Here is a 26,252-nt window from a genome sequence, read left to right on the forward strand (position 1 = left end):
AAAAAAAAGGATATACAATGAGACCACACAATAAAAATCCAACATATGCGCATTTGTAATATTTCACCTGGCCAGTTATTAGGCCAGCAAGCCATTGTAGGTTCTTGCAGTACTAATGAGCAGTTCTCGATGATCCAATGCAGTCCTAATGCAATTCTATGCAGTTCGTAATGCAAGAATCAGGCACTTCGTAATGTAAAAATAATGCAGTTCGCTATGCAACAATCAGGCACTTCGTAATGCCAAAATAATGCAATTCGTAATGCAACAATCAGGCAGTTCGTTATGCAAAAATAATGCAATGCATAATGCAACAATCCGGCAGTTTGTAATGCAAAAATAATGTACTCCGGCACCGATCACGGTGCTCTGGACGGTCTCTATGTCACTCTTATTGACTCGTGGTCAGCTACTGCCAAAATGGTGTGATGGTGGAAAACAAAGCGCATCTCCACACTCCGGCCCCAGTACTGCCACTCCTCGGCATGTACGGACCGCGATACGAGCTTGAGTGGAGGCTCGCGCTGCGAGAATGGGAAAGGCCGAGAGCGTTTCTCTTGGAGCCCGCACCCCGCTCGCTGAGCATTACCTAGGGGGTGCGACCTCGCTCTCCTCTCCTTGCGACTTTGGCCTCCGATGCGACTTCGGTGATTTTGGGCAGTGGATCTCTGCCACCCCCCCAACGGGGATGGTTCGAGGTCCATCCTTGGCAACGACAGGCTCGGGCCAGCGGCACAGCTACTCTGGGGATGGCAATGACGAAGGTCTCAGGCTGCAACAGGGCAAACGCACACAGCATTGCTGAGACTCACTTGAGCTCCGGGGGTGCACGGTCACAGGGCAATCCTCATGAAGGTCTCAGGCTGCACGAAGCACACGCACACAGCGTCGGTGAAACTCACTTGGACTCCAGGTGCACACGATCATGGGGCAATCCTCTAGAAGGTCTCAGGCTGCACGAAGCACATGCATACAGAATCGCTGAGACTCAATTGGATTCCGGGTGCACACGATCACAGGACAATCCTCACGAAGGTCTCAGGCTGCACAAAGCACACGCACACAGCGTCGCTGAGACTCACTTGGACTCCAGGTGCCCACGATCACAGGGCAATTCTTACGAGGGTCTCAGGCTGCAAAAAGTACACGCACACAGTGTCTCTGAAACACACATGGAAACGTTTGTGTTCCGGAGTTTCCACAACAGGCAGCCAGCTCTCCTCGGGCCCTTGGGGATAAGTTACTTCAGGACACAGCACACAGCAAAGTCCTTTCAAGCAGGGGGACACAGCACACAGTATTTTTTATTTTTTTTATTTTACAGAGTTTTATATAGCGCGAACTTGACCCGAATCGGCATCAGAGCGCTTTATATAGCACCAGTTGCATTACATGAGGACACATTAATTTGTTTTTGTTAGGCACGGGGAGATTAAGTGATTTGCCCAGAATCACAGGATGTTCAGCGTCATTGCCGAGACTCAAACCCAGTTCCCCAGATTCAAGGTCGACCGCCCTAGCTGTTAGGCCAACTCCTCTCCCTTAAAGTAAAGTAAAGTCCCTTTAGCCTCTCCTTGGTTAAAGTAGCAAACTGGAGGCCAGTCCCAGAACACACAGCAAGGGTCAGTCCTTTCCTTCAGTCTCTTCAGCTGTTTCTTCCTTGGCAGAGGTTTCTCTTGACCACGAAGTAGTTTCAATCCTGTACAGTCTTGAACAGTTCCATTCCATCGTTCAGGGGTTTCAGCTCTCATAGTTATAACCCTAAATGTCTTTGAAGTCCTTGTGTTCAGGGGGGCACTGACCCCTGTCCAAACCAGTTCTGTGTGTGTGATATGGGTTAGCCACTCCCTATTTACAACACTAAGTTAGCATAACCGAGCCAACTGTTAGAAAGCCAGCTTGCCGTTTCTGCTGCTTTGCACGCGACACTGTTGTTATATGTTATTCATTTTAGAAATGCTTACTCGACTTTGCCTTACAGGATAACAGTTTGTTGTTTAACATTCTTAACAGTGTGCTGCGACCTTCGTCTGTACATAATGTAAAGAACAAGTCTAGGACACTAGACGGTGCAGAGTGTTGTGTTCAGATTGATCGTACCACTTTTTAGACATATCATACATGCAGCTGCCAATATCTGAAGGACAAGTGCCTTTAATAATGCAGGACAGAATGTTTTAGATTCATTCAAACAGAAGAGCTGATGCATGAGAGAGCCTAGCTGATCCTGTGATGTGATTCTACTAAGCTGATCTATACGGTATGGGGTTCCCCCTGTTAGCCTAAGAGACCTTCTATTAGTATAATAAACTTATTAGTTACTAGAGAAAGGAGTGTGGCTGTTTACCACTGTCATTATTATTATGATTGCTCCTTTCATTGTGTATGGTATTGTAACAATGCTGATGGTTCTGATCTTAACCATTTGTCTACTAGTGTTAGCCAAAGTACTGCATCTTAGGACACGAGGTTTATAAAATAAACTCTTTAAACTTTACCGTGTCTGTATTATTTTGTTGTGGACTGCTAAATAAGTACAAACAGGTATTTCGGATTCCCACCACTCCTGAGAAATATCTAAGTCGCATGTTCTGGGTTGTATATACATTGGGACCGCCTAGCTAGATCTAGGCTAACGAATGGGACACTAAGCTAGTCGGATATGGGGTTCTTGGTTCTGAGGGGAGTTTCTGGTACACCACAATTCTCTGAGGTCCTGGTTTCCTGCGCATAGTTCTGTGCATACGCAAAATCCCTGCAACATGGCGCCCAACGTGGTTATGATCTAATACGCCTTATTAGTACTTTTATTAGTCCACAACGCCCTCACTCTGGTTTCCGGATAACGGGAGTGACGGCTTAATCTACCTAGGTTTCGACTAAAGGTTCGTTCAAGCTTGAAAATTAAAAAGATTAGTTTTTACTGAACCCAAGTGCTACTGTAGAACTTGTCGTTATTCTTTAGTGTGTCCTAATGGCGGTCGATATAGCCGCGCATAGTCGGGTTCCTCTACGTCACCATTTGAGGACGTATGGAGTGCCTGATGACGGGCTGGCTGTGGTCTTTGTGATTGCTGCTGACGCAGCACACCCTTATGAGTTGTTCTACGCTTGGGTGACTTTTCCAGAGGTGAATGCGGACGATGATACGTTCCACACCTACACTGCCACACAAGTACCTGCAGCTTATGCTCCGTATAGGACGCTATAAATACCTATTTCTGCCTGGCAGCATACCATTTGGTTTAATGGCGCCCTTCCCCATACGGTGGCACCGCCAAGACTGGGCCCTTTGTCAATTGCAGGGGCTGATTGGCCGGTGCTGGCCGGTTTTACACCCCATCCCAACTACTTGACGGTTGGGGTGGCAGACTTACGGGTACTGCACACTGCCCTGATTACGGTCCATAGGGCTTTAGTGCAGTACGTGTCTCGCAACGTGCAGGTGGGGGCACCTGCGGTTGCGGGTCACACGAATGAACACCGAGCCGTGGTCATTAGTCCTGTGATGGTTAATGCGGTTGTAGGCAAGCGCCCCCAAAGTAAGGATGAACTTCCTTACTGGCTGCTGAAAAGTTTGATCAACTGGAAGCCGTGTTTCCAAACACTTCTCCTGTGGATAAACACAGGATACTCACCATTACTTTGCCGAAAGATCTAGTACCTGATATTGTTGATTGTAACAATTGGGGCAAGGTCTTTGCTGCGACCTATTCGAAGTGCTATGGCACTCCGTCTATGTCTGTACTACCCTCTGTCATCAAGAAAGTTCAGGAAAATCATGGTGCAGAGGCGGCCATTGAATTGGGAATGAGGCTTGTCGACAGCTTCGATGTGGTTAGTTCCATGGTGATGGGGAACCTAAAAGGAGATGCCATGCAGTTCCAAGTAGGCAATATGCTGGAACTTGTGGATCCTGCCAACAGGCCCAGGGAATTTGCAAAAATTATTGCAAAAGCCTACAGGATGGTGGGACGTAGCGCCCTAGGCGTGAAACCCACCGTCAAGATTCCTGATGTAGTACAGCAAACTAAGGTGAGTTCGTCTACAAAAGACGAGAAGCCCAAGTTTCTGAAGGAAAGTTGGCGAACCAAAAAACAGGGGAAACAGCAACAGAAGCGTAGGTCGCGTTCTGCTTCGCCAGTTCAGTCGTCTACTGAACGTAAATATGATTTGCGCGATCGTTCTAATATTAAGTCACCTGATAGATTTCAGGTTTCTGAACGCTCTCCTCATTCTTCACAGGAAACATCGGCTTCACAATCCGGTGGCGGAGACCGTGGAAGAGGAAGGGGTGCTCAAGGTCGTGAGCAACCCCGACAGACTGACGTAAAAGGCAAGCAGGACGATGCTGCGAGTCAAAGACCTCCGTTTCAGAAAAAGAAGGTTGCTGCCCTGACCGCGAGATATGCCTCAGATGGTACGGACACTGCTTCAGAACCGGACATGGGCTCTAACGGTGTTAGACAGCGCGGCGGAAGTTACAGTAGTGCGGCAAGCACTGCGTCCGTATCTGGAGGTGACAGCAACTGATACATATGTGAGTGTTGAAACTGCTGATACTCGCGTAGCTCCCCCTGAACGGATGTTTGACATAATCCTTAAAATAGAGGGTGACATACATCGTAGAATTAGAGTAGTCTTTTGGGATAATTTGTCCTCCACTTATGACATTCTGTTAGCGGAGGAAGATTGGCCTCCGACTTTCATTTTAGATGCTCCTAGAGGGGAGGTGGTGATCCTCCCCGCCTTTGGGCACACAGTGCCTATGGAACACGCTAACAGGTTGGCCGGAGAGTGGGCGCAGGCGCAAGCGCCTGCGTTGTATCGCAATCAAGTGGGCTGGGATAAAATTTCTCCCGACCATACGATTCCGTTGCGGTCCGATCCCCAGCCTCAACCCCAATATCCCATGCGTCGCGAGGCTAGATCTCACGTCGCGACTATCCTTGAACAATTGGAATATCAGGGAGTAATTGAAACTTGTGTGTCACCTATGAATAACCCTTTATTCCCTATGACGAAGCCTGATGGTTCGTACCGCCTAGTTTTGGATTACCGGCACTTAAACTCTCACTGCCGGACGTGCGCGGTACAGAATACTCACGGGTCGGCTCTCGTAGATAGTCTTGTGAGGAAACGGTTTAAAACCACACTTGACATTTCCAATGGCTTTTACAGCCATAACCTGTCCCCTCAGAGTAGTGAGTGGACGGCTTTTACCTCGGGCGGTAAACAAAGAAAGTTTAAAAGGCTTCCGATGGGCTATAAGAACAGCCCTGGAGTCTTTGCTGCTCGAGTGGTCTCGCTCCTAGAGTATATGGACCCAGATGCATACTCGTATGTTGATGACATCTATCTAACAGACTACGAGTTGCTTCCACACCTTGCTCGCGTGGATAACATAATTACTATGTTTGCAGACTTCGGTTACAAATTCAATTTTGCGAAGTGCCACATTGCCGAGCTCACAGTGTTGTTCTTGGGGTACGAACTCAACAGTGAGGGTAGCGGCTTGGCTCCGCACTTCCTTGAGAAGTGCGCACGCCTTTGTACTCCTACAACGCTGAAGAAATTGCAATCATTGCTGGGTTTTCTGAATTTCGGTCGTACCTACATTCCTGATTATACCCAGCGTATCAAGACGCTTTATGCCTTGGTACAACCTACTTTTACCAAATCATGCTGGCTGCCAGAGCATACAGCTGCATTGCAAACTTTGCAGTCTGATCTTCTTGCTTCAAAATACTTACAAACTTGTGATAACCACACTAACCTGGTCATTAGAATTGTGCCAGGCGCAGTGGGTTTCACGTACTTAACGTTCAATGAGGGCGACACCGTCCCCATTGCTTACAAATCTCATCTGTACACTTCAGCTGAGCTGCAGTTTTCCGCTGTCGAAAAAGTACTGACAGCAGTTCAGATGGCGATCCTGAAAGAACGAGCGCTATCACAAGGAAAGCACATGCTGGTGATAACACCGTACCCTGCCCTCGAGGCAGTCACTAAAGCTAGTGTACCAAATTCTAAGGCTTTGCATACAAGGTGGATACAATGGGCAACTTCCTTGGCTTCGCAAGACGTCACATATATCTTTGATGCAGCATTGCAGTCTCAGGAGTTCTTGGATTATGAATTCGTTCATCCGACTCCTTCGACGTTGCGCCCACTTGAGGAGTACCGTTGTGTCATTTACACTGATGGGTTGGCGCAACCCGCTACTGGATCGAAGCACGCCTATTCAGCTGTCTGCGCAATTGTTGTGGGTACTTTCGTGAATGGAGAATTCCAATCTGAAGCTGTGCATACACAGACATTGGGTGATTGTACCGCGCAGTTGGCTGAAGTTCGTGCTCTAGTGCTTGCACTGGACTATGCTGATCTTAGAGTCCCCACTCTCGTGGTGTGTGACTCGTTCTATTGTGGTCAATCTTACAATGACAATCTACATTTTTGGATTCAGATTGAATTTCATGATTCCAAAGGTAGCACAATAAAGCATAAAACGCTTTGGGTTCGAGTGGCAGCACTTAAAGAACTGCTGCCACTCGTGAATGTAATTCACACTCTTGGCCACCAACGAGTTGGCGTCCATGCTGTCGGTAACAGTTTGGCTGACGAGGCAGCAAAAACAGCAGTGGCGACATATGTAGTAGCAGCAGTTACAAGATCAAAAAGTAAGATCGATGATGAAATCTTGGCAGCTATTGCTGCTTCAGAGACCGGGAAAAACTTTCCGAAGGGTTTCCCTTCTCGCTACCATTATCGCTTAAGTCCTGATAACGTCCCGTTAGTGAGGATTAATGACGTTGGTGACAGATTGATTCCCAACGCGGACTGCAGACCATCTTTGATATCAGCTGCCCACGAGGGTGTTGCGTCTGCGCATGCCGGAGTGTCGGCAACTATATCTCTTTTGCAACAACGTTACTGGTGGTACGGTTTGTACAAACAAGCGCAGGCATACGTTCTTAATTGTGACATTTGCCAACAGATTAAACCTTCTTCTGCAGCGTGACCACCACAAACACAGTTGCATATATCTAATCAACCACTTGCGTGCGTTTATTTAGATCACTGCGGTCCTATTACCTCTGATACTGCGTACAAATATATCTTGGTTGCAGTTGATTCGTGCACACGTTTCCTGTGAGTATGGCCACAAAGGAGTGCTGATGCCAGAACTGTCATCAAGGATTTGCGTGTCTTTATAGGGAGTTTTGCATGTGGTACCCTTCATTCTGATCAGGGTCCTGCGTTCGCCTCAAGGGCGTACAAGGAGGCCATGAGAGAACTGGGGGTCCAAGTCAAATGTTCGTCTCCATACCGGCCTGAGGGCAATAGTGTTGTGGAGCGGATGAACCGTGACCTAAAGCAATCTTTGACAGCGAGGGTATTAGGTACAGGCCGGAACTGGCTCTCCCACTTGTATGACGTACAACGTGCACTTAATAATCTCCCTAGAAGGTCTCTGGGTGGGAGGACCCCGTACATGATGCTCTTTGGAGTAAGAATGTTTGTCCCGGACCTTGATGGTCTAGACATGGCGGCAGCAGCCGCCCCTTTTGACCTAGATGACCACTGTGCTGTATTGCAGACTCTACAAGAAGCCAGAGACACTCTAGCGAAAGGACACGTACCCTCTACATCCGAAGCTGCGCTCCAGATTCCGGTAGTAGGCTGGCTACCTCGAGTTGGTGATCTGGTCCATGAGAAGGTGGAGAACAAGAAGGAGTTCGGCCCCTCTTATCATGCACCGGTCCCGGTGCTTGGAGTCCTGGGTACGCGTACAGTTGTTTTACCTCCACTTCCTGGTCGCAAGGATAACAGGTACATCTCAATTGACAATGTCAAGCTACAGCGGGTGGCCGATTCTCCATAGTATGACACCTTCAGTTTCTTGCCCTTCAATGCTGAGAAACTCTGTTGTGGTGCCACCCTCTAACATCTTGCCTGAAGTTTCCATTGAGATGCTTGCAGTTACTGGTCCTTCTATGTCATCTAATGCTGGTGGTTTACCTGATGATCCTGAGTATGTTTATCCAACAGAAGTACCTTTGCCTCTATTACATTCAACAACAATTGCCCAGTCACATTCTTCCTTTGAAACTGAATCATTGACTTCCACTGCCCCATCCAAAATTTCTAAATTTTTTGCCTGGTTCAAGAGACATTTTTTGGTTGCACCTTGGACTTACATCTGGCTGGTGCTAATAAGTATTTTTTTGTTCATGACCATTGGCTTTGTGGTAGTGTTTTTTAAATTGATCAATGGACACTACCTGAATGAACGATCTACAATTCGCTTAATTGATGGAACTTTAGCCCCCCATTCCTCATCACACATCATGAAAAGGGACCAGACTTTTGTGAACATCACCGCCTGGCCTGTACGTGATGGAATTGCTTGGGATGCTGTGAACTTTCAAATTCATGGTCCCACCGAAGTGATTAATGTACCAACTGTTTTTCGTGTTTCTATGGGTGATGTAGTTAAACAGAACATCCGATCAGATGATTGGGATGTGCACGCAATAGAAGCACTGTTTTCTGATTTGAAATATTATGCTGCATTTGATGCTGAAGATTTGTATTTAAATAATGCAAATTATGATGAACAATTTTGCTATCAACATTATGGCACACATTTCCTACACAGGGCAAATACCTTTCGGAATTTTGTAAATTTCACTCAGTGGGAACATTGTCCTGTCCCTATGCCTGGCAGTTCTGCCACTTTAGTGAAGAAATTCACATACTTTTCGGATTTTAGTGTGTCTCACCCTGCAGCTTTTTATTTTAAGGTGGCGGTAGAACCAGCTTCTAAGGTTAGACTGACACACACCAAATTATTATATTCCAAATCCTTTATGGATGAATTGGCTATTGGAGGTTATGACCTCTGGAAAGCTACTGTCGATCTTAAATCGGTTTGGGGAACTAAACCGTGGCAGGTACAAGGAACAGAAGCTTTGCATCGTGCCTGTCTTATCCCAAATCATATGTTATTTTTAAATTCAACTATTTTTCAGACCACCTGTTTTGGATTGGCTACATCTAAAAAATTGAATTCCCCCACAATCCCGGATCTGGGTGCTTATCCTAATTGGGCGAATCACACAGATCTGTCCCTTTCTATGTTGCAGTCCCTCGTCTCCAACACCACCTTCAATATTTCAGCACTAGACCCCGAGGGATGGTTAGTATGGCAGACGGGTTCAGATTCCTGTCAACGTCGGTTTCTGGATTTGACACCAGGGTATACACAACTTAGAGTAGACCCTCGTTTTCCATCGTCACACACGGTAACTACCTACTCGGTAGGTAAGTTATGCCAGTCATGGTTGCAACATTCCACATTAGCTTCAGTTAAGCTTCATTTATCACGGTTAAATGACAAAATAGATTTAAATGATTTTATTAAGGGTCCTGCGACTGGCAGGTCCAAGAGATGGGTTTATGCTATTTACAATGAAGTTTGGAAGTTATCGCAAATTGAAGCTGCTTCCAGGCTACGTGCTATTGACCAGGCCAATATGGAGAAAGTATTGGCTGTTATAGATAATAGTATTAACACCTTGTCTTCTAGAATTTATACATTAGATAATATTGTGTCATCTGTCGTAGACATTGTGCAAGATGATGTGTCTGTGTTATATCATGGTCAAAATCAGTTGCGTTCAATTATGCAGCTTGCATGGACCTTGCAAACGTTAAAAGCAGGGAAAGTCCCTTGGGATTACATGAATACGTCTTCGTTATTCCTTCCTTTTAATTTGACCGATAAACAGCAGTTCATGTCCATGAAAGACGCAACTTACGCATTACTGCACATTGAAAAACTAGAACCTTTACCTTTTTCTATTGCTGAGTTGAATTCGGCTGTGTGGCTTGTACACAGATTGATCACGTTGCCTTTTTCTCGGTTTAAGTTCACTTCGTGCATGAAGCATTATGCCATAGGCAGATATGAACAGCTTGGTAATGCCTTCCTGCACGAAGTTTGGTCACTTCCTTTCACATATAGATGCGTGAGGGATGGCAAGGAAGTTTACTTAAAAGGTGAAGAGTGCACTTCAGCTCCTGATCATTCTGTGGTTTGTAGACATATACAATTACATGGCGCTTGCAATATACACGCTCCTAATTTAGCTTGTGTCCTAAACGGTATTCCGATGCCAGTTATAACGTCTTCATTTAAGCTGCTTGCCAACGGTAGTTATTTGCTTTTAAATAATGAAGCTTGCTGTAGGATGCTAGTGGGTATTCCTTACATAGTCACCGTTTCACAAAGGGTGGTTTTCTGTAATAACGTCCTTTTCCCACCACCGCACGGCAGGCTCGATATATCCATCTGGCCGGCGATTCCAACCTTGAACGCAGAGTTCAACAGGATGAGTAGAATAAGAGCTGTTTTGTCTCAGAAAGAAGTGCCTTTGACTTCGTCCCGTGAAACATATCTTCTTCACATAGCAAACACACGTACTGAAGTACAAGCTCTTTTAAATACTGACCTCCCACTACATTTTGGAACGTTGATACAGACTATCTTTAATGCTTCGTCTACGACTGGCCTTGTTCATTTTTTTTAAATTGTCGGCTCAGGCCTCGTGACATCTTTCCAAACTATTTTTGGTGTGATCCCCGCGTTTTTACATTCTATTTTTTCGAGTGTTTTCGGAGGGTTTCCCTTGCTCCTTGCTCTTGGGGCCGGGATCCTCTTGTTGATCTGCGCATTTCGTTATGGCTGCACGCCTGGGGTTACAAGACAGAATGCTCCGCCTGCTCCTTCTTCGTAGCCGGATGCTAGATTACTACGGCACTTTACCGCTGGCGACCTTAAGCGTCAAGTATGGATTGTCATTCCGGTTTGCTTATTTTACCTGTGTGCAGCCTGTCTTTCATTGCCTAGATTGTCCCTTCCAATGGGCTCTGGACTTGTATCTGTCAAACTTGGTGTCACCTGACCCGGATTTTGATGAACTAATGTGTCCATTACTGGATCATGAGTTCGCTTGTTCTGGAATTGGGTTTATGGCTTTGGGTGCTACACAAGGAGTCCTTGGTAACTGGGATATCGGAGAGGCCGCTATTGAATTCCTTAAACGCTCCAATGATTTCCTCTTGGAAGCTGTTGCAACTTATGGTGCATATACCTTGATGGATTGACTGTTTCACATAGTCAAGACTGGATGCATCCATTGATGTCAGTTTTTTTATCGTTTTTTTCTCTGGGACATCGTTTTTATTTTTTACACGAATTTTTTTTTCTTCTTTTTTTTATCGAACTTTACACTTACCTTATATGAACTTATAGTTCATGCCCTTAGTTCTGTTCTATTTCACTTGAACTCTGCGTTCTTGATATTTGCGCCCCTAGTGGTTAGTAGTCCGATCAAGGGGGGGTGTGATATGGGTTAGCCACTCCCTATTTACAACACTAAGTTAGCATAACCGAGCCAACTGTTAGAAAGCCAGCTTGCCGTTTCTGCTGCTTTGCACGTGACACTGTTGTTATATGTTATTCATTTTAGAAATGCTTACTCAACTTTGCCTTACAGGATAACAGTTTGTTGTTTAACATTCTTAACAGTGTGCTGCGACCTTCGTCTGTACATCATGTAAAGAACAAGTCTAGGACACTAGACGGTGCAGAGTGTTGTGTTCAGATTGATCGTACCACTTTTTAGACATATCATACATGCAGCTGCCAATATCTGAAGGACATGTGCCTTTAATAATGCAGGACAGAATGTTTTAGATTCATTCGAACAGAAGAGCTGATGCATGAGAGAGCCTAGCTGATCCTGTGATGTGATTCTACTAAGCTGATCTATACGGTATGGGGTTCCCCCTGTTAGCCTAAGAGACCTTCTATTAGTATAATAAACTTATTAGTTACTAGAGAAAGGAGTGTGGCTGTTTACCACTGTCATTATTATTATGATTGCTCCTTTCGTTGTGTATGGTATTGTAACAATGCTGATGGTTCTGATCTTAACCATTTGTCTACTAGTGTTAGCCAAAGTACTGCATCTTAGGACACGAGGTTTATAAAATAAACTCTTTAAACTTTACCGTGTCTGTATTATTTTGTTGTGGACTGCTAAATAAGTACAAACAGGTATTTCGGATTCCCACCACTCCTGAGAAATATCTAAGTCGCATGTTCTGGGTTGTCTATACATTGGGACCGCCTAGCTAGATCTAGGCTAACGAATGGGACACTAAGCTAGTCGGATATGGGGTTCTTGGTTCTGAGGGGAGTTTCTGGTACACCACAATTCTCTGAGGTCCTGGTTTCCTGCGCATAGTTCTGTACATACGCAGAATCCCTGCAACAGGTGTCTCCCTGCCAGTGACACCTTCCTTTGATAGTGGGGGTCTGGATCCTCAATCACTCAGCAGGAGATGGAGCCAATGTTTTATGGCAGCAACCCAGGCCTCTTCACCTCCAGGGGCTACTCCTCCCCCTACACTCCAGATGCAGGTCAGCCTGTTTCTGTCTCACCTCCTCACCTGGGTCAAGACATTCCCCAGAGCCTGTCACATTCAAATCCAGACAGTCAATCCACAACCAGGCACTCAGAAATGCGAGAACACAAAAACCCAGCCACTGCAAAAACCACCTTCACAAAAAGTTGTGTTATTAAATTGTGACTTCAGGCACACTGAACTTCACCTCTCCATCTTAAGCCAATGGGAAGATAGGCTGGAAACATATTACACAGCCTCCCCATTCTGTTCTATGGGCAAGGTGGCCTTTCAACAGTAAAAAACGAAATAGGGAGTATTTCACTGTCAGGACATGGTACACATCTCAGTACATGTCCTACCTTTCACAAACACTGCACCCTGCCCAGGGGGTACTTTTGGCCTACCATAGGGGTGTCTGATTTGCATAAAAAGAGAAGGGTAAGGCCTGGCAAATGGGTGCACTTCGTCAAAGTGCACCCCCAAACTTTGGGGTGTGTCCCCCAGGCGACAGTGTAGTCCTCCCGAAGGGGTTTCAAACATTTGTCAAAGGATTATGCTCGATTCATTGTTTTTTGAAAAAACTTTATTGATCATTCAATTTCATCTTGAATGTGTACTTTCGGTCCATTGCGATAATCAAGGCTTCTGTTATGCACTCCCAATGCATTTCGGCTGTAAAGCCTTCATCAGGGGAAATCTACGAATGATAAGGAGGATAATGAATGCTATATACGAGGAAATTGTAATCACCCATGCGGTGTGACGTGATAAGAAGAAAAAACGAGATGCGTGGTTTATGGCTGTAAAATAAGATGAAGTGACGGTATCGTGAATGATTAATGAATCGGTGAAATGATGGTATTATCAATTAGAGTCATATCGGAGTGATATAAGAGTTAGGTGAAGAGTGGTTCCTGAGTTGTCTATCCCGTAACTGGTTGTGCGAACAAGTGAGAATTTATTAAAAGTGGTTGACTGGTCATTACCGTGCAAAGAAATGAATGAACAGGATATGATTAAATAAAAGCTTACCGAGTGCAGGAAGCATCGCCGTGTGAACCCATGTGTGGTCGTTATCGTGAAGGTAGTGTTGATAGGGATTTAGATCCGGAAGTTAAAAGGACGCGTAGAGCGTGTGACGTGATGGGGTAATGAACATAGAAAGAAGACGGTTGTGATGCTTTTGGTGTGATAAAAAAACGAGAGAGACTTCCGCCATATTATTGATATGGGTGTGAAATAGTATAAAAACTTGGTGTGATATTAGTGAAAAAGTGGTTCAGATATCATCACGGGTAGTAAGTGGGTGAAAAAACCGTGTGGATATAAAATGTGAAGACGGGTGTGAGACTGAATAAGGGTGATGTAACACGCTGAGAACAGAAACATCAGAAAAAGAAGTTAGCGCTATTGGTTCAAACGAAAATAACCAGAAGATGGTGAATTATGATTAATAGCGGATAAATGTTATGCAGTCATTCAGCCACAGATAATATAATGGTAAATGCTAACTAATAATGAAACGCTAGAAAAACATGGTTAAATAAGAGATTACAAATAACATATGAATTCTGTCCGATCATTTAGACCATGCGGTTTCATGGAGTTTAGAAAATAAATCCAGTGGTTTTCTCTCTTGAGTAGGAAGTTATGATTGTCTCTCCCTTCTTTTTTGGCTACGGTTTCGAGGATACAAAATTTCAATTGGCTGACATTGTGTCCGGCTTCAACAAAATGCTGGGCAACCGATGATTTCATTTGTTTGGTCCTGATATTGGATTTGTGTTCGTTAAGTCTAACTTTGATTTTTCTCTCAGTCTGCCCAATGTAGATTTTGCCGCAAGGGCATTTGAGCATATATATGACGTTGGAAGTGTCACAGGTTGCAGTAGCTTTAATTTTGATTTTGTGTCCTTTCATAGGATGCGTGATATGGTCGCCTTTTATGATGTTGTTACAGTTATTACAGTTTAAACATGGGATGGTTCCTTTGTATGTTGAGCTGGAGTACGGTTGTTCTTGTTGTTTAAGAATTTCGCCTAGATTTTTGTTCCTTGTGTAGGCAAAGATTGGTTCCTCGTCGAAGATGTGGTTGAAATCCTGTTCCAGTTTGAGTAGTTGCCAGTGTTTTTTGATAATCCGTTTGTAACTTGCACTGATGGTGGAATACTTGGATACTACTGTAATTTGGTTTTTGACCGGTTTAATTTGAACAGTAAGGAGTTCGTTGCGGTTTTTGATGGTTGATCGCTCTTCCGCTTTTTTTAGTACCTGATCAGGATAACCGCGAGACTTGAATCTTTGTGTAAGGGTGTTGAGTTGGTCGGTTGCTTTGTTGGGATTAGATACGATTCTCTTTATTCGAAGCATTTGGGAGTATGGAAGATGTTGTTTGAGAGGCAGAGGATGAAAACTTTGGTAATGAAGGGTGTTGTTTCTATCTGTGGTTTTCCTGTAAAGGTCAGTTTCAAATCCTGTGGATGTTTTAGTAATGTTGACGTCCAAAAAAGTGATGGTGTCTGAATGGATATTTGAAGTGAACTGTAGTCGTTGGTCGATGTGGTTGAGATTGTCAAGCTGATTTTTGAGAATGTGAACTGGACCTTTCCATACGATAAAAATGTCATCGATGAATCTGAGATACAGTTTTAGGTGATTGGTCCATGTCGGTATGGTAAGGATGTGGTCTTCTTCAAATTGATTCATAAAGATGTTTGCGTAAGCTGGGGCGGCACAGTTTCCCATAGATGTACCCGTTAGTTGTTGGTACCACTCGTTATTATGTTGGAAATAGCTGTGTAGAAGAGTGAATTGCATTAATTCCATTAAGAAAACTTGTAGGTTGTGCTGATATTTGGAGTGTAATAGAGCTTGTTCGATGGCTTCCAGACCCAGTGGATGGGGAATGGAAGTATATAATGAATTGACGTCCACTGTACATAAGGTGATGTTTTCGTCTTCTGCAATGGTCGTTTGGTTAAGTTTGATAAGGAAATCAGTGGTATCTTTAAGAAAAGATCTCATGGAGTTAACGCTAGGTTGTAGGTGACGATCTAAATATTTGCCAACCGGTTCATGTAGACTTCCTCGGGTGGTAACAATTGGTCGACAAGGAGGTTTGATGGGGTTTTTGTGAATTTTAGGTACCATGAATATAGTTGGGCTTTTAGGGTTTGGTTGAATGAGAAACTTTTGGACTTTCTCGTTGATGGTGCCGTTATCCACAGCTGATTGGACTATGGCTTGTAGAATCTCTTTATATTGTGTGGTGGGGTTGGTTTCCAGTCTCATGTATGTATTGGGGTCTTGAACGTGAGCTGATATTTGAGAGTTGTAGTAGCTGGTGTTGAGAATCACTAATGCTCCGCCTTTGTCTGCTTTGGTACAGGTTATGTCAGACTTGTGTGCAATAGTCTTTAAGATACCAATCTCTTTGTTGGTGAGATTGTTGTGTTTCAATCTTTTTTTGTTGTAGTTGAGTTTTGTTAAGTCGTTTTTCACTGCGGATTCGAACAGATCGAGACATTTGTGACTGACTGGTGCCATAAATGTGCTTCTCAAATGTAAGCCCATTAGGGAGTCCTCTTCTTGTTCTCTTGTGGGTACTATGATGTTGTCAAAAAAATGGCGTAATCTAAGTTTCCTCATGAGTTTAAAAAAACTGATGTGAAGTTCAAGGATGTTGCTATCTGAGGTGGGTACGAAGGATGTACCTTTCTGTAGTACTTTTAATTCAATGTCATTGAAATGGTAATCCGAGATGTTGATAACAAGATTGTCCGTTAATTCCCTTTCTTTGACCGATCCTTCTTGGCCGTGGTGGTGCGTGTTTGCGGCTGATCCTTGTCCTTTTCCTTGGTTTTTCCTATGGCTCCTCCTGGGTCGTCTTGTTCTGTGTGGCCTACATCTAAAAAAGGAGCCTCTTCAGTATTTGGGACGGTGGCTGATGTTGATAGTACACTTTCTGGGGTTGCTGTTGGTGTTTTATCTTTAACCAAGAATGGATGCACTTGTCAGGACAACAGGGCAGTTTAACAAACTGCGCACAAGCACTGCAGTGGCAGGCCTGAGTTCTCTTTTTAGGGCTACTTGTGTGGGTGGCACAATTAGTGCTGCAGGCCCACTAGTAGCATTTGCATTACTAGCCCTGGCACACATAGTGCACTTTAATTGGGACTTTACTAGTAAGGCAAACATACCAATCATGGACAACCAATTACCATTACACTTTATACAGGAAGCACTTGCACTTTGACACTGATCAGCAGTGGCAAAGTGCCCAAAGCATTTAAGTTGGCAACATCATGTCAGAAAAAAGGTCTAGGGAGAAGGCAAAAAGTTTAGGGAACTTTAGCCAAAAAGGGCCAAGTCCAACAAAGGCTTTTTTGGGGGATTGGAATAGTAAAAGAGGTATGAGATTATGAAAGGAGGGGTAGAGTAGGGAAGTGTCTAGAAGGGGTTATTTTGGGGATCATAGTAGTGCTATGGGGTTTGGGATGAATGGGAGAGTGGAGGTAGAGGATATACTGAGAGTGGTAAAGGGTGAGAAATAGGGTAGTGCATTGGATGGGCTGAATTAGAAGAAAAGTATTAAATATATAGATCCATAAGTACATGAAAGATATATAGATGCATAAAGGAAGGTAGTATATGTAGATTAAAGATGCATTAAATAAACTCTGCCTTTCAAGTGTTGTTGTACTTTAAATTAAGTTTATTTATTTATTTGTAGTTTTTGTAATTCAAAGGGGAAGCAAATGTAGATAAATAGTTATGATAAAAGATTTACTTTATGCAGCCACTTATATACATGTTAAAACATAGAATAATGTAACTATCAGTAATATGTACATTTGTTAAGCAGAGCTAACGAATATCTATATTTTTTTTTAACTATTATTATTAATATGCATGAGTATCCCATCTGCCATGCAAAGTAATCTTTGGACTGGAGTTTTCTCTCCCTTTCTGACATTAATTTCTTTTAATGACCCATAAATATTGCCTGAGCAATTTGCCAATATTCTGGGCTGATCATATAATTTTTAGATGGCAAGTGCTCTTTGTGTTTCAAATTTATTTCAACAACCCTGGGCCACTGTATCCCAGCAGCCATCTGTGATTGGGTGGTGAGTATGCTTTTGTTGGGAATGTACCATTACCATCTCTCCCCTTCAAAGAAGTGCCGGTGTAGCCTCCTCTGAATGCAAATACAACAATTGTAATTGGTTGTCCTAGTTTCATAAGTGGTGCTGACCATGGCCCTTAAAATTCAAACATATTCAGTACCCTCCACCATGAAGAAACCCGCTACAAACACATGCCTCTCATGAACTCCATGCGATACTTCAATGACATATTTTAGTCAGTATATTTTCACTATCCCTTCCAGCCCTTCACTCCTTCTACCGCATTCCCAAGCTCCAGACCGCAAGCAGTTCCTTACTTTAAGCTCCTGGTAATCTATATGGAGGACTTTAATGTAATTACAAATGACATTGTTTGAGCAAAACCAATCCACCATCCATGCCCCATCCCCTCAGTTCAACCTCAGCACAAGCATCTATCTCACACTCTAAACAGTCTTATCTTTGACTCTTGCACCACACCAGTGCCATACACTCTTTCAGCAGGCAACTTTACCCCTCTCTCTCTCGCCGACCTTTTTTGACTCCATTCCCCATTTCCCACAGATGAATGTGTTCCACCTCTCCTGTGTGCCTTTCCTACAGCTGCCTCTCTGGTCTTTTCAATCAATGTCTACTCCAAAAGCAAAGACAAAACTTCAAACTTAGAGTAATGAGTGTCTACAAAAAGTCATCAGTTTAGAAGATCTAAGCCCTCCCAAAGAGGGTCACTCCAAGAGACTGCTTCAGCTCTGGGGAATTTTGGTAAGATTCAATTTCTGGTGACTTTAAACTTTGCTTGTGCTGACTGACAGTGCAAGACAACCTATCTTGCTTACAGCTAGCTGGCATCATGAGCTGCATTCGTTAGCGTCACGAACTTTCACACAGATAATCATGCCATCTTATTTTGCTTGGTACAAATGAGTCAGTTTCTGAAGACTTTCAAAACACTTCCACGACCGACGTCTCCGATGACTCTTATTAATTATTTCCGGTCACTCCTGTGCCCCGCGTGACTGCATCTGGTCCTTTTGTAACCTGCCATTGAAACTGACTCCACACCAGGCTATTGACCCTTTCCTGCGTGATGTCAGCGGATGAAAGGTGAGCTGGCGCGCTGCACCCTGGGACTGACCCTGTGGGCCTCGATCTATGAGAGAGGAAACCCGGCCTCTCTACCACGCCAGGGCGGGCTGGCCTGGCCAGCAAGGTCTGCGGGGATCCTAGGAACAGGACCGCTGGCTGAGCGCTGAGCCCAGTGCCTTTTTATTTTGCATTTTCACCGACTAAACTAGGTATCCAAACATTAAACACAGATAGCACAATCATGCATGCCAACATTTGGAAAGCAGAAAGAGGGAGGGTATAAAAATAAAATAATCGGGATGGGCTTATTTTCCCTGTTGAACTGTATTGAACTGGGAACAATTTCAAGTGGGAACAAGCATTTACAATGCAATGGTCTCGGCAATATTATAGGTAGAGCTATTGGTATTGCTCATTATTTTTTTATTATTTTTGTATCCCTAAATAAATGGCATTGTCATTTCTATTGGCATTAGCTTTTTTTGCATATGTGATACCTATTGCATTAGCAGAGAGAGAGTGAGGTAGTGAGATAGAGAGAGAGAGTGAGGTATTGAAATAGAGAGTGAGGTAGTGAGAGAGAGTGAGGTAGACAGAGAGTGAGGTAGTGAGATAGAGAGTGAGGTAGATAGAGAGTGAGGTAGATAGAGAGTGAGGTAGTGAAAGAGTGAGGTAGTGAGGGAGAGGGATGTTGTGAGGTAGTGATATATAAGCATAGAGTGATGTTGTGATGTAGTGAGATAGAGAGAGAGGTAGTGAAAGAGAGAGTGAAAGTGAGTTAGTGAGATAGAAAGAGTGAGGTAGTGAGATAGAGAGTGATTGAGGTAGTGAGTGAGAGAGAGGGAAGTTGTGAGGTTGTGAGCTAGAGAGTGAGGTAGTGATGTTTTGAGAGAGAGAAGTTGTGAGATAGTGAGGTAGTGAGATAGAGTGGAGTAGTGAGGTAGAGAGAGTTATGTAGTGAGAAAGAATAAGAAACCTTTTTTAGGGGGCCAGTACATTGTGGTGCACTGCATACATGCCACTGGACCTGATTCAGACGGGAGACTCGAGATTGTTTGAGCCCCAAATTGCTTTATTTCGGCCGTCTCCCTGCTAAAATCGCATCTGCTTCAATAGAAGTTCATGCGGGAAGTACATTCTCCGATTATGTTTTTTTTAAACTTCCACTTTCCTGTTGTAAAAGGTTGGTATGTATAGTGCAGGTAAATTCACCTCTCCAATTTAGCCCACCATGACTCGGCAAGAATCCAGTTGGGGGGTGGTGGGTAGTTACGGGAAGCATTACTCACTGGGAAATCAGAAGGTTTCGTGACTCAGCGAAAATCAGAGCCAAACCGACCGATGTTTGTGCAGACTCGCGCTGTAGCGTAACTCAGCGAAAAACGAAATCCGACTTGTGACTGTGTAGAACCGGCCAATGTTTGTGCTTAGTCAAAAAATACAAAACCCATACCTTGACTCTACGAAAAACAAACTCCTGACTTCTGAGTAAGCAGAACCGGCCAACGTGTCAGCGCAAACACAAGAAGAGGCGCCATGCTTCAGCAAATACAGTAATGCGGAGTGAATATGGGCTGGCAGAGACGGAAGAGCTCGGAGGTCTCGCTAAAATAGTCTAGTCCTGCAACTGACCGTCCTTGCCCCCCAACCCCCGCCTTTAAGAGTTGAGTCCGGCACATAAGTGACTCTGTCTGCACTAATATTATCTACTTTGCGCATTTAAGCCTGGAATGTACTACAGAGAAGCGGGCTACGGGTCTGGCTCGACCCTAAGCGCCAAAAGGTCGAGCCGAGTCCTCGCGAGATGTGGCTTGTAAATCACATCACAAACATCGTATAAAAATATACATTTTTTTTTTTAAATAAAGAAACATAAAATTTCTTCCACGTACGTTGTTTAAAATCGAGTATGTTAGATTCTATTGGTGAATTGAGTGATGTTATTTGAAAATAATCCTTGCCATGCTTAGAAGCATTGCTGTATGTCATCAGGCGGCCTTTAATGTTATCAGTTTTGCTGTGTGATCTATATAAGGTTAATAGTAATGTTATTCACAAACCACTCCTATTATTTATTGCACTGTGCAGTTGTGGCGTTATGGTATAGCACTCGTTCAAAAACAATCGGTTTCACAATGTTCTCAAACTGGTCGTTGAGAGAAAACGAGGCACTGTGACGTTAAATGATTTGCGGCGTTTCCGTCTCAGGCAGCTGACAAACACGGAAGAGGAGCTGTAAAACGGGCACATCGGCCTCCAGAGCCGAGCCCTGGGCACCAGCGGCACCCCGCAATCAGTGCAGCGATGTGCCCACCTCGATATAAAGGCAAACAAGAAACACGACAGAGTCAGAGAGAGACAACTGCCTTTCTCCGAGGCAAAGCAGAAATGCCTCGGAGAAAGGCAGCGGCGGTTTCGAATTGGGGGGCGTGTTTTGCTTTTCTCTCCTCTTGCCATTGGCTGGAGGAGATAATTAGAAAAGTTGCAAAAAACACGCCCCCGAATCCGAAAAGGACGGGGCCTGTTCGGAGTGACGAACCTCTTCTCCAATGGCTGGCCAGCATTCAAGAGGCCAGCCAATGGAGAAGAGGGGAGAAGAGGGGCGGGTTCAAGCCCCTCTTCTCCAAGTCATTATCTCTCGCGAGCGAGACTGCGCAAGCGCAGCCTTCGCTAGCCGAGACCTAAAAAGCTCAATTAAAGACATGCTTTTGCTTTAAAAATAGGGAGTCTCCTGCCTAAATCGGGTCTGCCGGCACAGGAACAGATGGCGAAAATCACTGGTCACTGTTAGTAGAGGCGCTGTTTACATCGAGTGCATTAACTCAGGGACATTTCTAGTTATACATTGTATTGTAATTACAAACACATGGAAACAGGCATTCAGCTCTGCACTGAGCCTACACCCTTGTTCATAGGGCCTTGCCCGCCAAAATCGGTTTTGCTGAGTACATTCACCAAACTTAGAAAATGACCCTTTTCTACTTGCTGAAGTAGGACCTGCCCTTTATCTAGCGCTGCGTCAATATCAGAGATGGAATGATAGATGTACTTCTGAATTTGACAGCTAGAAAAGCAAGCATGGTGCAATAGTGCAACGTATTTCAGAGAAACAAGTGTGATATACGTTGAGGATGCTTCTCTTGTTGCTCTCATGTGTGACAGTTTGTGCATTTGGTCATAAGAAAATTGTGAACTGAGTGATAAACGCTGGGTACTCTGCAGCAGTGCTTAATGTGTGATAGAATACGCGCCGGGGGCCAAAGGTTGGCTCTGAAGCTCACAGCCAGCGTTATCGAATACCAAGGCAACATACTCTTGATTCCACCTCATGCCTCTTTCATCCACCACCAAACTACTCCTGTCTCTTTATCACACTCTTGAAGGTTCTTTTTCACCTCACTTTGCCTCTATTTTACTGCCTGCTCTTCCTCCTTTTTTTGTCCATTTGTGTTTTTCTCTTTCTTTCTCCGGATCAAAGCCGGTCCCCAAAAACGAGTGCAGACAGACCCCACCTGCAAACACCAGCACAAATTAAACACAGCTCTGCAGGTATTCTTTGTGCCATACAAAAAGCCCTGCCGTTCAGTATGCCCCACCAGGAAAGAGCCCATCAAAAATATTGTGTTGGGGAAATAGCACCTGCTTTAGGACTGCACTAGGACACAAAGGGGTATATTTGTAATAAAATGACGGGGTACGGTATTAATCCAAAGTTGCTAACATTGCGCTATGAAATTTTTTCATCACGGGGATGCGCCGTATTTACAAAAATAAAGCGCACCCCTGCATTTCCCCTAGCGCTGGCACTAAAAAAGCTACCTAGCGCAGGCACCCTTGCGTCATGTTGCAAGGGTGCCTGCGCTGCAGGGGAGATTGTCTATGTGCAAGAAGGACACCTTCCTGCACATAAACAATATTTGAAGGCGATTTGCTCTTTCTATGTGTGCTGCAAAATGCGGCACACATAGAAAGAGCAAAATACGAGGAGAAATTAATGATTTCACCTCGTATCACCATCCTAAGACCAGGTATTCCCTGGTCTCAGTTTTTGGCGCCGCCCCATCCTTGTAAATATGGGGCAGCGACAAAAAGCAATGGGTGTTATGGTGGAACGCCCATGTAACACCCATTGCCCGCCCCTTTGCCGCAGCGGACTGCTGCAGTAAGGGGCATATCTACAGGGTGGTGTTAAGCCAATTTTAAGTGGCTTAATGCCACCTTGTAAATATAGGTTTGAGAGCAACGCCACCGGAGCGACAGAAAAAGAAACGCTCCAGTGGCGTTCGGGGCTTGTAAATATGTCCCATGATATCTTTAATCAATGCTATTAAATTCCAGGATACTTTCAAAAGATATGTTAGTGTTGCTCAGATATCTGAGGGTGCTGCTATTTACAATATTGTGGAGCTCAAATATGCTAGGGTGCCATTAATAACATTATATAGGATGTACGAAACTCTGTACATCTAAACATGTAAGCATTCTGTGTAATGTGTCATGGTTTTTGAGGCCATTATTGATGCACAAATACTCAAGGACTGTGCAGTATTCCACCACTCAATCATAAACCAGGCTGCTCATTGAACTCAAGGTAGTTTTCTAAGACAGGGGCTGCTCCTTTGTGCAGATGGCTGCTCTGAGCAGCAGAGATAACAGGCAGACTTCTAGGGCTGAAGCAGTTACTTATTTGCAAGTTACTGATCTTGTGATCTTGGAGACTCTTACACCCAATATTAGATTCACCAAACAGCCTCAAAATAGGTGTTCTGCATGAGTAGTAGCCATTGCATATATTGAAACAGTCAGTACGGTGGCAATATGGCAATACAATTATGTTCTTGATCAGAACTTTCACAGCAAAGGATCCACCTATTTCAAATTATTGATGTGCCAGTGGGGCGAGGGTAAAATACTGAGCCCATGGAGCAAATTGAAGATGTGCTGAATATTCCTGCATCTATTATAGCTGTTAAGAGGGAATTGGAGTTTACTGGTGTCAAGAATCAGATGGTATGCAACATCTTAATATGGCTATGGGACGTTCTTCATGCAGAACGCGACTCACTATTAGAGTTCGTTCAAATTGAATTGAAGGAGCTATAAAAAGGTAGTAAATGGATGTTGTTTCACACTCAGTGGTTATTGGCCATGGAGTTACAAGTCAAGGAAGTGCTAACATGAAGAAAAAATATCTGGGCAGGAATTAACCTGTCAGGTAAAAGAAATATGCAGTATTATCTTGGATTTTCTCAAAAGGTACAAACACCAACATCACTTATACTATCAAAACATGATTACGCTATGGGACTATACCACAGCAGTCCACCCTCAACTATCAGCATGCTAGAAAAAAAAACAGCAGCAAGAGTCCTTCTAAATGTCAATATACAAATCTACATATCTGATACAAAAGCCTTAGCACACAACAATAATAATAACATGATTTTCTTTATATCAGGATTATAACAACAGCAATTCTGAAAGAATTTTTGATGCGAGACTTGTTCTTATCGGTTTTCTTGTAGGTCCTTTTTAATAACACGAACTGTGATTCTGTAGATAAGCCAATGCCAAATGCCAACACGTGTTTCGTCACCTTTTGAATTTAACATGCGACTTTTTCAAGGCTAGATAAAACATAATGAATCACAGTAAATACTCGATAATAATGGTCCTGATCATCAATAGCAATAAAGACCAACAGAGTTCCTCCACCGTGTACAAATATAACAGTGCAAGCGAATATTCAGATAGAGCCCATCCAATGTGTGCAGAGTGGCTACGTAGAAAAGCAGCAAGTAAATAATAGAGCATAACGAAAGGAATCTTTAAAGGCAACCAATGGTCAGTCCCTGTGTACATTAGAGTGAGCCACCACGAAAATTAGTGCAGTGACAATCCTAGCAACAAGAATCCAAATACCACCGACACACGTGAGGACCCTGCCACCCACGCGTGTATGCATCAAATTCCACCAACCTGTATTGGCTTCAAATCAGAAAGCTGTGGAGTGAGACAAACAACAACAATATCAGTAATCCGGCTCCAATTCTAAAAGAGCTGACACCTCTATAGAAGGGTCTAAGTAGAAGACTAAGAGAACACTTACATGACGTGTGGTGATAATTCCAACCCACACGATCCTGCGGCGTGAGTAGCCAAGCTTAAGTAAATATGGTTAGGGTACGCAGTCATGTATCACATATATAACTGTAAGAAAATAATCCAAAGCCAGTAATGAATCTAGAATCTAAGCAGGTCTAAGTAAGCTAAGCTATCCGTCAATAAACTATCTTTTTATTAAACATAGATATCAGAATATCGCAGTGGTAAATGTACCCACTACAGCGCATAACAATATGAGTCAGTATCCTAGCATGTTAATGATGAATCAGACGTGCCTAGTCAAACCTAATAGTTAGATCAATGGGAATCTGTGGCCACGAGAAGCTTCATCAAAGTTAACTAGTATCGCTAAGTAGAACGGATAAGGAAGTCACGTACATACAAATCTGCACTACCGCCTCTGTATAATACAACTATGTGCCCTTTACTACTGCACAATTATATTGAAAACTCAATGTGGTAGATCGTTACTGGTTAGAAACTAACGTGACAAGCTCCAAGAAATTTCTACAAAAAGCTCCTACCGCTTCCTCATCTGGAACGTAAGTGTCAGTCTCACGCCGAATCCCTCGAGTACGAGGCCGACTCTAACGCTTCCTTGTTTATTTAAAACAACGTAAGGAAATCACGTGTCTAGCATATCCGGTGCCTCGACACCTCCGCTAACTGCGCCATCTTGGAACATGTTCGTTCATTCAAAAGACAAGTGACTACTTTCCCAATCGGTCAAAGAAACTGCAACCAGATCCACTATTCGTCAGGTCCCGGTGTATCCTGTAACTACGTCTGTCTGTAAAGTAAACAATCTATAAGACTCCAATATAGGTGATGCACACAATATATAATGAGCTACAGATAGACAAAGCACCTAATTAGATAATAGGGAGAGAGACCGCACAAGCCCATACATTAAGGTCGATAATCCGCCGCTGTCTAATATTCAGTATAAAAGTGAAAAGAATTACAGGAAAGTACAGATTAGAAGCGTGACCAATCGTTAACATATGTGACATTCGGTATACATTAAAAAGCGGTGCTGAAATTTCTACCATTATTGTCACCGCACATAACTATTGAAAATAGAGAAAAGAAGGGCCCTAGATTGAAGGCCAAAATGAAAATTAGGTAACGCGCATCACATTCATATGGTTAATACATTCTGTGATATGCACAGTTCAAACTTCAAAGAGTGTATAGCCATCATATTTTCAAATGGCTGACCATATATACAAAATGATACACCATGGATCAATATTAAGTGTCAACCCACAAACAGTACTGCCAACCAACATTTACAACTTGAATGGGGAAAGAAAAACAGTAGCCTCAAACAAAATTTTCATATTACATAAATGGTCCTATGTACCAACAGTTAAAAAATGCTATGTATGCTGAGAAACTGTACATAAGCCCCTCTTATTTGTAGTTTGG

At 43.7% G+C, this 26,252-nt stretch overlaps 1 long non-coding RNA gene across 1 annotated transcript in view; it reads right to left on the reverse strand.

Moving 5' to 3' along the window:
• Positions 1-25,429, reverse strand: part of LOC146867017 (uncharacterized) — a 53,890-nt gene extending 28,461 nt beyond the window's left edge. Inside the window, exon 1 of the long non-coding RNA XR_014961060.1 lies at positions 25,346-25,429. This is a non-coding gene — a long non-coding RNA (uncharacterized LOC146867017). The remainder of the gene's footprint in view (positions 1-25,345) is intronic.
• Between the last annotated feature and the right edge of the window lie 823 nt (positions 25,430-26,252).

This window comes from Triturus cristatus, chromosome 1_2 (assembly GCF_964204655.1).
Source record: "Triturus cristatus chromosome 1_2, aTriCri1.1, whole genome shotgun sequence".
Taxonomy (NCBI): Eukaryota; Metazoa; Chordata; class Amphibia; order Caudata; family Salamandridae; genus Triturus; species Triturus cristatus.